We start from the raw sequence: 14,726 nt of genomic DNA, 5'->3' as shown, positions 1-14,726 counted from the left end.
CTCTCAAACATTATAAAGAAGCTCTTGGACTCAAACTATGGAAGGTGGCATGGAGACAAAGCTCACCATAATGAAGACGATTAGGAGAAAATTGTTCAATAAGCAGGGGACACGGAGATCTCTCATTGGGGTAATGCCGCTAACTGAGGTTACTTTGTAATAAATCTCTTTACTCATAATCTCTTCCCTAATCACTCTCTTGGCCTATAAAAGCAATACTTATCTTTTGTAAACATTACATACACTACATACATACCCACGCACCTACACATACACCCTTGTGCTACATGCTAGTAGCATGAACCCTAATCACATAATCACAACACCATCACCATGCACAAAAATGAGCACCATATCTCCACACACTTGTAATGAAGGATTGAAAGCACAATTTCAAGAAGAAGAATGATGGCTACATTCATGATATTCCTCAGCATCAACTCCCATCCCTCCATTATGCATCCTACGGTCTTGTCCCCTTCTCATCTTCTTGCCCTATGCTACCTATTGTATTCATCTTTTGCAAGCAATCAGCACACTCCTTCTTGGTGCCATACCTTGTTTCATTTGGAATATACTTCATTGTGAGTATGGTTTATGCTTGTTTCTTTCCATTTTTCTTATGTTGAAGTGTGCGGATTCGCCACCATACACACACACTCTCTCTCTCTCCCTCTCATATTCCTATCATCTTGCTACTTTCATCTTAAGGTGTGCATATTCCCCACCTCTAGTATGACAAGTGAGCATACTTGCATGTTTCCCTTACCTCATTATCTTCCTAACTACATGCACGAGTAGCAACCCCATTCTCACTCACTCACCATTCCTCTCATCTTGTTTTCCGACTACCCCATCCCACACTTGGGTGTGGATCTTGATTTTTTTTCCCATGGCATGTTTGATTGTGTATAAGTATGCATCCTAGCCGCATATTTTGTAGGTGGTGCCACTATTGTGTGTACCTATCATGATGAGGCCATTGTGCATAGTCTTGGTGTAGAGGCCACCCGGTCTATTTTGCACTTCTGCCTGCCTTTCGGAGCCCCCACAGAGGAGGGATTTTCAAAGACCTTCAGTCAACAAAGATTAGCGATGCATGCTATCAATCTGGGATGAGTGGCTACAAGAGTTTTCAAATTGGAGGACTAAACAAGAAGAGATTGTAGAAACACTCAAGGCCTTCATAAGGCCTTCATCCAAGTGCTACTGGCAGCCTGGCACGTTGTAGCATCATCAATATCCAAGAGATAAGTTCTCCGTCTTGCATTGCTTCATCCAAGTGCTACTGGCAGCCTGGCACGTTGTAGCATCATCAATATCCAAGAGATAAGTTCTCCGTCTTGCATTGCTTGTGCTAATCACAAATCAAGATCATTAAGAGGGAGGGCTACAAAAATGTCATCACTATTGTCAACCAAACCATTCTATCAATGAGTGCCGACAGAGAAGGTGAAGAGAGAACGATGAGTTTTGATTTTGAGAACCGCATCAGCACTCTCACATCAGTCAGATTTTATGTAGCACCAAGTGTTTTCTCTCCAATGGTCATAGAAGAGTCATCAACTACATCAACAACAAAGTCCAATGCACAAAGCCTAAAGCATTTGGTGAAAGCAAGGGGGCCTATGCTCTCTCTAGGCCTAGATTGAAGTACGACCACCCAAGCATCACTGCCGCATGCAAAATGGAAATCCGATTGAGGTAGACTCTTCTACCCAATCTATTTTGAACCCAATATGGAGGATTGTGTGGACTTCAACAAGAGGTAGAGACCTATGATGAAGGTGTCACCTTGTCAACACTTAAGGTATGCAACTCTAGTGGTCAAATCCTTTCCTTACACCCAACATGGATAGTAAAAGTAGTTCAAAAGTCTTTCCTTTCCATTTCTTGCAAGACATGCGTGTAAATGTGTACATTGATAGGAAGATATTCTACTAGCAAAAGATTGTTTTCCTATTCGAAGCAGAGATGCTTGATGAAATCCTTAAATCCACACATCCCGTCATCTTGCCCATTCTTGATTACTATCACTCTTTTGATGTAAGCATCTTTATTATATTCTAGCCTTGCACTCTTCTTAGCTCCTGCTCAAGTTTTCACCCATGTATAAACGTTTATGGATCACTCATTCCAAAATAAAAATTTAAAAAAATTTGTGATTGTTTGCTCATTGATTTACTACCATGGCAAGTGTCTCTTTTCCCACATTCAGTCCATAAGGGAGAAGACATCACCACCCAATTTTTTGGATAACTTTGACATTGCTTGTGTGGTTTCCAACAAGGATGACGACATCTCACGACTACGAATCTTTCCTCTACTAATGAAAGTAGAGGCCAAGTCTTGGTACAATGCTTTGCCCCAAGCTACCAAGGATGCATGGGGCTTACTACATTGGAAAGCAGAAAGAGGGAACACACCAAGCACACACAATGTTTGTCTCTCTATAGCCCAGAGATTTCAAATCATACACACGAACACACACTTTTCTCAAACGAACTCGCAAGTACATCCAAATCAATGCTCACACACTCATGTGGACCACAATCTATCTCACAACCATAAACACATCAATTTCTTGTTTCCCTTTCACACAATCATCTCTCTCTCTCTCTCTCTCTCTCTCTCTCTCTCTCTCTCTCTCTCTCTCTCTCTCTCTCTCTCTCTCTCTCTTCTCGCACATCACACCCTCGGGGGGGCACACCTACCTACACACACCCGAAAACACCGCTCAACATAGCAGAATAGAAGAGAGGGGAGGGGGAATGACACCAAAAGCAACACAACCAGAGCTTGCTTCTCAATTAATGGGCTATGGTGGAGCATACAACAACAAAAGCTCTCTCCTTCTCTGTTTTGTCCGCAGTCCCCCTAATATAGTAGAGTACAAAATCTTAAATATCTCATAATTGGTGCAGAATTTGCTTATGTGCGTGAGACACAAAAATGCTCAAAATGCCGTTTTTTACAAAAAACCAATTTTGTAAAAAGTTTACAGACTAAGACTTTTTTGGCCTCCCTCATGCAGAGGTGTGAAGTCTCTCATATACTTTTCTTTTTACCACTGAACACGTGTCTTACTCTACAAGTTGCCTTGCATGTCCTAAGAACCTTTTCACATGTAAAAACCTTTTCTTCAAGCATAAAATCTCTACACTTAGGCCTTCATAAGCACATAGAACATACACTTCTTGGATCTCCCTGCTTGTAATAGACCTTCATATTTGCTTTATCACCAATGCCTACACCACTGTTTGCATCCTCTACTGAGGTCGACACAGTTTGGCTGCACCATCATTGCCCAACCTCTTGTTGAACATTTATGTTCAACCAAAAGAAGTCTTTATTCATCTACAAACTATAAACACTGAAAAACACTATGAAAACACACAAAAAACCATATATATAGTCTTATTCTTGCTTATTGTCATCAACCCTCAAGTGGGTTGCCCAACCCCTTGTGTCAAGCCTGGTTTCCACCTGGATCAAAGACATAACCCTGAGTGCAACCATTCATTTGGAGTATCTTCCTATAGAACTGGACCCATGCACATAACCAATGTGTGCATATAGAATGCACACATCACTCCTTCACCGCTCCATGTATCCACAAGCATCCAACCCTCTTCAAATTGAGCATGATCATGCTCACCATCTTGTTCAACAAATGAATCATCCATATTGTCACCCGCCTCAAACCTATCTGGCTACCTTTCCAACCATAGAAGATGGAAATCTCCTCCAAGAACTCCTGTACCTGTTGAATAGCCCATTGCATAGTTGTATCCTTAAGCATAGTCATCAGTTGTGAATCACATACCACTTTTATAAGCTTTTCCATAGCCGTAGCATGTGGCTCTATACTTGGCACAATCTACAACACCTAATTTTGATCAAAGGCTTCTCTACTTGCATTAGCTTCATCATCTCTTCCATACCTATAGCAGCCTCAAGCACCTCCTCTTTAGGACCATCCAAAAAAATAGAGCCATATGGATCCACTAACTCCTCTCATACGTCATCTTCATGAACCGATTCTTCTAATACATGCTCTACTACCATATTTTTAGACAAAAAATAAGGAAGCTCATCCCATACCATTTCATCCTGGAGCATAGCATCAACGGACTCCTCGTCCTTGTAGGAGGGGGCATACCCACTTTTTTCAGCTTCATCACCATCTGTCTCTACCAAGCTTGAACATGGATCCACTTCATCTTCATCACAAGGTAGATTGTTCACCTCAACAACACTCTTCTTGAAAATCCTCGTACCTATTGCACCACTATAGCATACTCTATGGCTGCCTTTAGGATCATAGCCACCAATAGGGTACCACACACCACTTTTACTTGCATATCCTCTTTCACAGACTTCAGCTCTTCAATTTTCTCTTTATTTACATTTCCAATCGACATGCCTTCATACACATAATCAGGAATATTTACTCTTACTGGCTTGACCTCATAGGAACCACTTTGCTCGCCATAGGGCATGAAGTCTTCATATAGGCTTTCCTCTTTGCTAGTCTCCCAAAACTCGCCATAGGGCATGAAGTCTTTATATAGGCTTTCCTCTTTGCTAGTCTCCCAAAACTCGGAGCTTGTATTATCATCATCCTCGCCATAGGTTGACTCCATGTCTACATCTTCATCCTCTTTCTGCTCCATGAAAAGTTGGCCACTGCCTTGGCTTTGCATACACTCTTTGTCCACTTTTGAGCTTTTGGCATCGGTAACCTAACTGCAATCGACTAATTTTTCATGCACAATCTCAGTAAAGGAAATGCTCCTTTACCTCTTTATACTACTCTAGAAACCCGACTTCTGCTAGCTCTTTAGCACACTCACGCTCTTTTACAAGGGGCTTATCCTTGACAAGATCATCCACCACTGGCACATGCACACCATAAACTAGAAACCTCTAAGGAAGATAAGCAACCATAGGCCTTACCTCAACAGGCTCCGCACTTTGAAAAATTGGAACCAACCAAAGAACACTCTACTAACATCAAAATAGGCACATAATCTGCAAGATTCAACCTCGGGGGGTTCACTATGTGTAAAACTACCATATCATGTGCGTTCAAGACATGTTTGTAAAACCCCTTATGTGTGAATTTTTTTAAGAATATAATGTACCCTTTTCTTTTAGACTATGTAAGTTGTTTGCAAATTGAAAAAATAATGCCCTTTTGTATATATATTTCTGTAAGTTTCAAGAACTTTAAATACCCTTCTGTTGAACTCACGCGATGGTTATATTTTTATTAGGTGACCTCCCCACCGGGGATTCAACACGCCCAATGCTACCTTTTGCTTTATCTTTTTGCTCTTCATTTTGGCCAAATAGACCATATCTTCATAGGTATCGGCTCCACACTCCACCTTGTCCTTGATCTTTGGACGCAAGCACTCAAGAAACTTTGACAACTTCATGTATAGGTTTGCCTTTGACCCCAGTAGAAACGTCCAATTGATTTTGGCTTCAAATTTCTCAAAAAAAAATGGAAAAGTCTTTACTTACATCCTGACATACCGCCTTCAACTTAGCATTGGCTGTGTCTTTGCTACCCTAAATCCAACAATTGGTATCAGAGCAGGTTACGTCCTCCCGGGCTTAGTTGCTAGCTGCTCTAGCACACGCCTGCTCACTTTCCCTGATTAGAGTGAGGATTGGCGAGCGTTTGCAGGTCGACAAATATTTCGGGTGAGCTCAGAGAGCTCAGTCTACTCAAATTTTCGATTCGGGCTCATTTCGGCCTTCGTTTCCACTACAGGCAGGTCTGCACATGCAATTTTGGCAATTTGTGCAAATTTCTGTCAGTGCCATTTTTTTCAAAACAGGTGCCTTACAATCTTCTATGGTTTGTGCTATATAGCACGTGTTGTTCCCGCTCCATTTCTCCTATTTTCGAGAAGTTTTCACATCAGGTGCAACATTTACCATGGCTGAGAACAACAACACAGATGTGTTCAAGATGTTTGCTACTGAGGACAGGTTGGATGGGGACAATTACCCTATGTGGGCTTATATGATGCAACACGTTCTTGTGTCAAAGGGCGTCTGCAATATTGTGCAGGGCATTCATGTGCGTCCTGGTTCAGAGGATGTAAGCGACGTTGAGGATGTTGTAGGTCTTGCTGCAAGGATTGCTGTTGTTAGAGTTGTTTTGCCTACGGCAGAACAAGCTTGTTGGGATGTTCAGGATGCGCAGGCTCATGCATTGATTGCTTTGTTTGTGAAGTGCACCATTGTTCCTCACATCCGTTCATCAAAATCTGCAAAATAGGCTTGGGATATATTGGCTGGTCTTTATGCAAGTCGCAATGAGGCTAAAATTTCCTTGCTGTGTAAAGAGCTGGAGTCAAAGATTATGCATGAGGAAGATGATATGGACACTTTCCTTGCTAGTGTCAAGGATATCAATGAGCAACTTATTTCTGCAAGAGAAGTCATTTCAGACAGTTCCCTTGTGCAAACTGTTCTTGATGCCTTACCAGATTCTTACCAGACTTTTGCTAGTACTTGGAGACTTATGACCCAAGGAAATCTAGAAGTTGTCAAGTTTGATGCATTATGCACATTGCTATTGCAAGAGTCACTTTCCAAAAAAAACAAGACTAGACAGCGTACAGTTGAACAGGCTTTTATTGCTTCTCAAAGAAAGGGTGGTAACAACAATGCAACCACTTCTTATGGTTTTGCTGCAAGTGGAAAAAATTATGTTCCTAATGCTTCTGCTGACATCACTTCATCGGGCAATTCTGGTGACAAGGGCAAAAAGAAGATGCGTTGCCATTATTGTAAAGCTAATGATCACTTGATCAAGCAGTGTCCTAAGTTGAAGGCAAAAGAGGCTAAGAAGAAAGAGGGTGGTTCCACTGCAAATGCTGGTTCCACTACAAATGCAGCCATTGTTGAGTCTTCTGTGAAAGGAGACTATGTTGTTGATGTTGATGTAGAATGGGCTTTTAGTGCGGAGTGCAGTTACAATCCTGCTGTCCATGATGAATGCTTGTCAGTTGCTGTAGATTCACATGTGTGGTATTTCGACAGTGGTGCTACAAAGCACATTACCTCACATCATGAATTGGTCACCTCTCTCGAGTCTGTCCCTCATGGGAATTCTGTCACTTGTGCCAACAATGCCTCTTATTCGGTTCAAGGAGTTGGAAAGATTGTGCTTACTGCTGCAAATGGCAGTTCATTCACACTTTTTGATGCACTTTATGTACCAGGGATCAAGAAGAATCTTTTTTCTGTATCTGCACTTGCTAGACTTGGACTTGTAGTCTAATTTGCGGATGACAGATGTATAGTTCATGATCTCAGTTTTGGTGATGAAATTGTTGCATCTCGCCTTTTTTGCCGTGGGCTGTATAAGCTCACTTTGTATGACAAGTGTGGACAAAAAATTGCAAATGTTGTTGCAGATTCAAGGGCTATTTTAGATGCAAAACTTTGGCATGCACGTTTTGGTCATCTGAATTTTGCCAGTTTACTGCGTTTGCAGAAATCTGATATGGTTTCTTCTTTGCCGCCTCTTGAAGCACCTGTCAAACATGTTTGTGAAGGATGTATTTTGGGTAAGATGCAGCGTTCTAAGTTTCCAAAGGATGGTTCAGTTCGGGCCACATGCAGGTTGCAGCTTGTGCATAGTGATGTTTCTGGGCCCATGAAAACTCCATCCTTGGGCAATTACCTTTACTTTGTGACTTTCATTGATGATTACTCTAGGCATGCATGGGTATTTCCACTTAAAGAGAAGTCCGAAGTTTTTATGTGCTTCAAACAATTTCTGGCTGTGGCTGAAAATGTCTCGAAATGTACTATGGGCACCCTCCGTTCCGATCGAGGGGGGGAGTATATGTCTCATGAATTCAATGCATTTCTGGCTAGTCGTGGGATAAAACACCAATGTACAGTACCTTATACACCTCAGCAAAATGGTGTTGCTGAAAGGAAAAACAGGTCACTTACGAAAATGGCACGATGTACGGTCAAGTCAAGCTTTGCCGCATTCTTTTTGGCTTGAGGCCATCATGTGTGCCACTTATGTACTAAATAGGTGTCCTACTAAGGCTTTTCGGTCTATTACTCCATATGAAGCATGGCATGATGGAAAGCCTTCTATTGAGCACATGCGTGTTTTTGGTTGTTTGGCATATGCTTTGGTGCCACAAACACAATGCAGAAATTTGGATGATAAGGCTGTCAAATGTATTTTTGTTGGTTATAGTGCTGAAAGCAAAGGTTACAGGTTATATCATCCGCAAACAAAGCGTATTTTGGTTTCACGGGATGTAGTGTTTGTGGAAGATTCTGTTCAGCCCTTGCTGTCATGTACTAGAGACAGTAATGGAAGCTCACGGGACATTTATGACACTTTGCTGCCTCTTTTCAGTGGTGGAAATACGAATGTAATTTCCAATAAGGAAAATGTACAGCCTATGGGGGTTTCTGAAAATGTTATAGATCATCCTATTACTGATGCAGATATACATGATGTACTTGATGAGGAAAGGGCTGAAAATGAGCAGGCTAGAGGTATGCCAGAATGGCTAGTGCACCTTTGTCTAGTCGTACTCGTTCAGGATCTCACCATGCATATTACACATCAGATTGTTATGCTTTGGCTGTGTCTAGCTTACATGATGTTGAGGAGCCTCTGTCTTTTGATGAAGCACAGAATTCAGAAAATTGGATGGCTACCATGCAATCAGAATATGATGCACTTATAGAAAATTACACATGGACTTTATGTGATTTGCCTCCTGGCAAAAAGGCCATTGGTACAAAAAGGGTTTACAAGTTGAAACACAAGCCGAATGGTGAGATCGATCGTCATAAGGCTCGACTTGTTGCAAAGGGTTATGCACAACAAAAAGGCATAGATTATGAAGAGACTTGTGCTCCCACTTGTCGTATGACTACTATGTGTTTTCTATGTGCATTGGCAGCTCATTTTGGTTGGGATGTACATCAATCATACATTGTTACTGCTTTCTTGAATGGTGACATATTTGAGGAAGTTTATGTAATGTAGCCTCGCGGTTTTGTCATAAAAGGACAAGAGGACAAAGAGTGAAGATGTAAGAAGGCTTTGTATGGGTTGAAGCAATCTTCTCGTGCTTGGTATGAGAAAGCTGATACTCATTTGGTCAAACAAGGCTTTCGTAACAGTCCAACAGAAAGCACATTGTATGTCAAGTGCGAGGATGATGTACTTCTCATTGTGGTTCTTTATGTCGATGATTTGCTAATCACTTGACCAAATGAGAGACATATTGCTGAATTTAAGACTGATTTGAATGCTACTTTCGAGATGAAAGATTTGGGGCTGTTGCATCATTACTTGGGTATACAGTTCAAGCAGTGTGATGGTGGTATTGCCTTGTGTTAAAAACGTTACATAGAGACATTGCTATGTAACTTTGGACTTGAGGATTGCAAACCTATTGCCACTCTCATGAAAACAGGTTTGAAGTTGAGTCTACATGATGCTGGCGATCCTGCTGATGTCACTCTTTACCAAACTGCTGTTGGCTGCCTCATTTATGTATGCAAAACGAGGCCAGATATTCAGTTTGCAGTCTCACAGGTTTGCAGATTTATGCATAGTTCAGGGTCTAAGCATTGGCAGGCTGTCAAGAGGATTTTCCGCTACCTTAGTGGCACTTTACATCTTGGCTTGTTTTATCCCAAGGGGGCATCATTGACACCAGACTTACATGCTTTTTCGAACTCAAATTGGGCTGGTTGTTTTGACACGCGAGTGTCCACAAGTGGTTTTTGTTTCATGCTTGGCAGTTCATGTATATCATGGTTGAGCAAGAAGAAACCTACTATGGCCACTTCGAGTTGTGAGACTGAGTACATGGTAGTCTAAACAGCTATGGTTGAGTGTGTATGGCTCAGACGCCTTATGGCTGATTTGGGTGTTGGACAGGACACTGCCTACACTATCTACACTAACAGTTAGAGCGCATTGGCAGTTGCGAGGAACCTAGTTTTTCATTCTCGCACAAAGCACATTGAGGTGCATTACCACTATGTCAGGGAGAGGCTCTCAGCAAGAGAGATCAGCTTGGCTTATGTGCCAACACAGGACAACCTTGCAGATCTTTTCACAAAGGCATTGTCTCATGCGAAGCTTGAAGCTTTCCGCAAAGCTTTGGGCTCACTCCCCTTTGTGGATTGATCATGTCCTTAGAGCATGTCACTTACCTTTATTCATGTGCCAGCTCTCGTTCACCGCATCACTCCAGCGGGGATTTGTTACCATATACATGTGGTAGTGATGTGTGTGAACACACTAGGACCGCCACGGCATTTTTTTCCCCCTTTAGGAGGTTTATTTCCCCGTGCATTGTATATACGCCCATCACTCTAGGGCTATCTATCTTTCCATTGCATACTAAGTAACACACTCTCTATTGTGTGCCTTGAGATTCCTTCATCTTCTCCAAGCTGTGTGCGTTTCTCTGCAAGCCTAAATCCAACACTCTTATCGAATTTTCTTTTCATTATTAAGCTAAGTCGAGGTCGAGGACGAGAGAGACTTCGTTCTTGCTTCCCGTAATCCTCACAAACCTTCTTACTGGTCTCCCCTGAGCCTTCTTGTTTGTTTCGGCTCCTTGGTTCCCAAGCTTCAAGATCCTTCTTCTCGACCTTGCTTGACTACCTTGACACCCTCCTTCTCAAGCTAGCTTCCTCGCCTCCCTTAGCAATGACTCGAGCTTCTCTTCTTACTTCGTCCCAAGCTTCCTCTCGCCTTGACCAAGCTTTCCCTCCTTGCTTGTAAACTCTCAAGCTTCCTCTTGCCTTGACCAAACTCCTTCTCAATCTAGCTTCCTTGCCTCCACAAGCGAAAGAAGCTCGTAATCCCTGCCTTCCATTAGCCGAGGACGAGCGAGAGGAGAGAGAGATTTCCCTCCATTAGCCGAGGATGAGAGAGAGGATAGCGAGCTTTTCCTTTCTTCTTCCTCCAAGCTCCCTTCCTTCCTTCTCTTTTATTCTCCCCGTTATCTCCTCCCCTTATGCCCCTCGTTGATAGCCCTAAAAAAAGTCTCTAAAAAAAATTGCCCCACCACACAGTCACGGTGCCGTGGCTGACGTGGCGTGGGAGCTGCCATGATGATGTGGCAGGTCCGAAACTGACCATCATGAACTTTAGCAAGACTGGGGCCGAATGGTGGCGCCCTGAGATACTGGGCCTCCTTCCCTTCTTTGCCACGCTCAATCGATGCTCATGGCACTCAGCACGAGTCCTTGCTCTCAGGCTGCGCCCCTGCCCGTCATTTGCTCGCCATGCCTTTCCTCTCCTTCCCTTTTCTTTCCCTCACAAAACCCTTTGGGCCCTTATTGGGGGGGCACCCTGTTTTTTAATTGTATTGGCCTCCTTAAGCTTCCCCAGGCTTTTAAAGCACAAGCAAAGGTAACAAACCGTATCTTGGGAGAGTCCTTCAAATTGCATCCTATCAAAGCATTTCAATGTGTCTTTACCTTGGCCATCTCGAGCATACCCTTCAATAAGCACATCCCAAGTGAGTACATCCCGAACAGGAAGCTTGTCAAGCACTTCTTGTGCTTTTCCAAGTACATTACATTTGGCATACATATAGGCACTTTATTTGGCATGCGGCATCGATCAAGGATTTGCTCCGCAAAAAAAGGCATCATATTTGGTACACATGCCGGCCAAGGCAATGCCAAGCACGACATCTCTCTCAAGCAGTCCTTGACTAACAATATCTTCATGAATTTTATTGTCTATACCAACATCTCGAATAATGCCAAAAATTACCCAGCTCAGCAGTGCCGACAACTGACACCGTCCTCTTCCTGACAAGCCATAAATCCCTTTAGACTTCTCAAACTGCATAAAATGCATACAAAACCTGTCGAGGTTGTAGATTCCCGGATGGCACACCGACCGAGAGGACCGGACTGGTGCGAAACCGGCCCCCGATGAATCTTTAACGGCCAATATCTTGGCAACCGTAAATCTGATCTCACTGATCTGAAAAGACTAACGCGCTCCACAAAGTGAACACTTCAAGCCCATGCATTCATTTCATTTTTGTCCCCTCAGCTACAGTTTCCCAATCCGGTACGGATCTGCAATCGACTTAAATTTCAAACTGCCATAACTTCTTTACCGTGGCTCCAATCGATGAGCCGTAAAGATAGGTCAGTAGAGCACTTCAAGCATTGTGGTTCTAGATCATGATCTCCCATCTGTGCTCACTTCACGCATACTCATTTTTGGCATCATTAAGGCATGGGTTGGCCCTTTTAAGCCTCATATGGCATACATTAATCATTAAGCTTGGCCTGTTAACAAGCCCTGATCACTGCTCACTAAAGGTGTAGGCTTTAAAGAAGCTTATCTTGCATTTCTCTGCTCTTTTTCTCTTCATGGCAGCGGTGTTGCACGACATCCACCCCCTCTGAACCTGCACAGCCTCCGGTCTGTGCCAACTACACTTCAATCTGCATCTTCTTTAGGTACCTTAAGCTCTTTGCATCATCAGACTCACAATATGAAAAACGAAATAAGGCTTATACCCTGTCATCAATTTTCTAGCTTAATCATTAGGTAGCTGCCCATCAAAAATCTTTGAACTGTAACCTATTTAGTGAACCCCGCCAGACTCAAGTGCTCTAGTTAATGATGCACACGGCTTGACCATTAAGCTCGCTTTAAGGAACCCTATCAAGCTCAAGTATGTCTTACTCTGTCTGCACATGGAATGGCCGTCAAGTCCTTTACCTCAAGTTTTGGTATCATAACCAACTCAAAAGACGTGAAGATACTTCATCAATTGTCCAAAGAAGTCAAATGGAAGCCAACCATGTAATCTTATTGAACGCATAACCAACACTCTTCTGACTTAACATAATCTAGAAAACAAAACCTTGCATCATGTAGCTTGCTACATCAGGCATTTGTATCCTCTGCATTTGCAACTTGCACTTTAGTAAGCCCCAAGATCAAATGGGGTAATAAGAAATCGTCCACACACTGGAGCATCATAATATCCACATGAGCATACATTTCCTGTATCAATCAACATCAAGCATTTCTCGTGCAAATATGCTACCCCTGGTTCAAATAACACGCAATTACTATGCATATTGATTAGTATCCATCCATATTGAATCTGCTTATGAATATCCTTAGAATCTCTTGGATCAAACACCATCGAGATCACATAGTATTGATGGGCTCCGCAATATACTAGAGCTTCACCTGAAGCATAATGCATCACCCACATCCCATAAATTGTTGGCAACTTAAGCTCGTTACCAGAAAGCATTAAAGAAATCTGACTCCCTTTTACTGGCAGCCAAGACATCACTGACATAAGCATCAATAGGAATATCATCCAAATCCAACCACATCTAGCACATTGATTAAGAAAATGAAAAACCCTGTGCATTTTATGCAGTATCAAGGATGATTTAGCATCATCACCCCCTCTAGCTTCATAACCATCATGAAAAACCTTGTGAGTCTCTCGACCTGTATCATTAGACGAATTTTCAACTGTTGGGATTTCAACTTGATCATGAAAAACATCTTTATCATGTAGATCTTCATCCATAACATCCTCTGGAAAATCACCCTTGGAAGTCTCAACATTAATCAAAACTGTAGGAGTTATCTCCTCATGCAGCCCATGTACAAGCATATATGTAAAATCCCTGTCTATAATCTGTTCACAATCAGCATGATCCGAGCAATCTTCATACTCATCCATATCATCCTCTGCTTCCTCATCTGCACTTAGCAATACATTATAGAACTGTAAAGGCTCATCTGGCACCCCCTCTGAAGAGGTTTACGCATCAGAAAGCTCTTCTATACTGCCATAAACATATCCTTCATATCTAGACAAAAATTCACCGATTGTAGCATCCTCTTCAGTGATAGCAACATCTGCAAGAATATTGTTAGTAGCAATCATAGGTTCATTGACATCCTCCGGCTCATCCTGTGCTGGGTCCACAATTTTAGTCACTTCATCAGCTACTGTGTATATAATAGCTTTGTTTATGCAATCATCTGCAGCAAACATGTTGTTCTGCTCGCCTATAGTGCTGATAGTTTTAGAAATATCCTGTAGAGGCGCATCTGCTTGATGAACTCCTCCACTTGCTGTACAGTCTATGTCTTCACTAGAACCATTATTGGAGGTAGCATCCATGCGAGAAATCTTTGAAAAAAATTCATACAAATGTGTTTCAGCATTAAATTCATCGTTTACCTTTTCTTCATTGCTCAAAATATGCTCCTCTGAAACCGTATCTGCTACTTCCAACTAAGCATTTTCTTTGGATTTACTTCTTGCAGAAATATGCTCCCAGAATTCATCATAGTTGAGGATCTGCATCTGATCCCCTTCACCTTTACTGAAGACAACCTTACTTCGTTCAGTAATCTCCTTTATTTCCTGATCTAGAATCCTTGAGCTTTCATAAATGAATTTCTTTGCAAAATACTGCCACCGTGTGGGATATGCTTCTGCCAGTTCTTGAACCTGCTTTTTAAAATCTGAGTTTACAACTTCCTCAAAGGATGCAATCATCCGATTTTCTAGAACATTTCGGCTCTTCATCTCAGCTTCATAACATGCAATAAAACCTTCTGGATCATATCCCTGAAAAATATAATACTGTTCCCGAACAGCATCAAGTGCTAGCTCTACATC

This window comes from Adiantum capillus-veneris, chromosome 19 (genome assembly GCF_014529385.1).
Source record: "Adiantum capillus-veneris isolate H3 chromosome 19, ASM1452938v2, whole genome shotgun sequence".
NCBI classification, from domain to species: Eukaryota; Viridiplantae; Streptophyta; class Polypodiopsida; order Polypodiales; family Pteridaceae; genus Adiantum; species Adiantum capillus-veneris.
Note: the sequence above shows the minus strand (reverse complement) of the source record.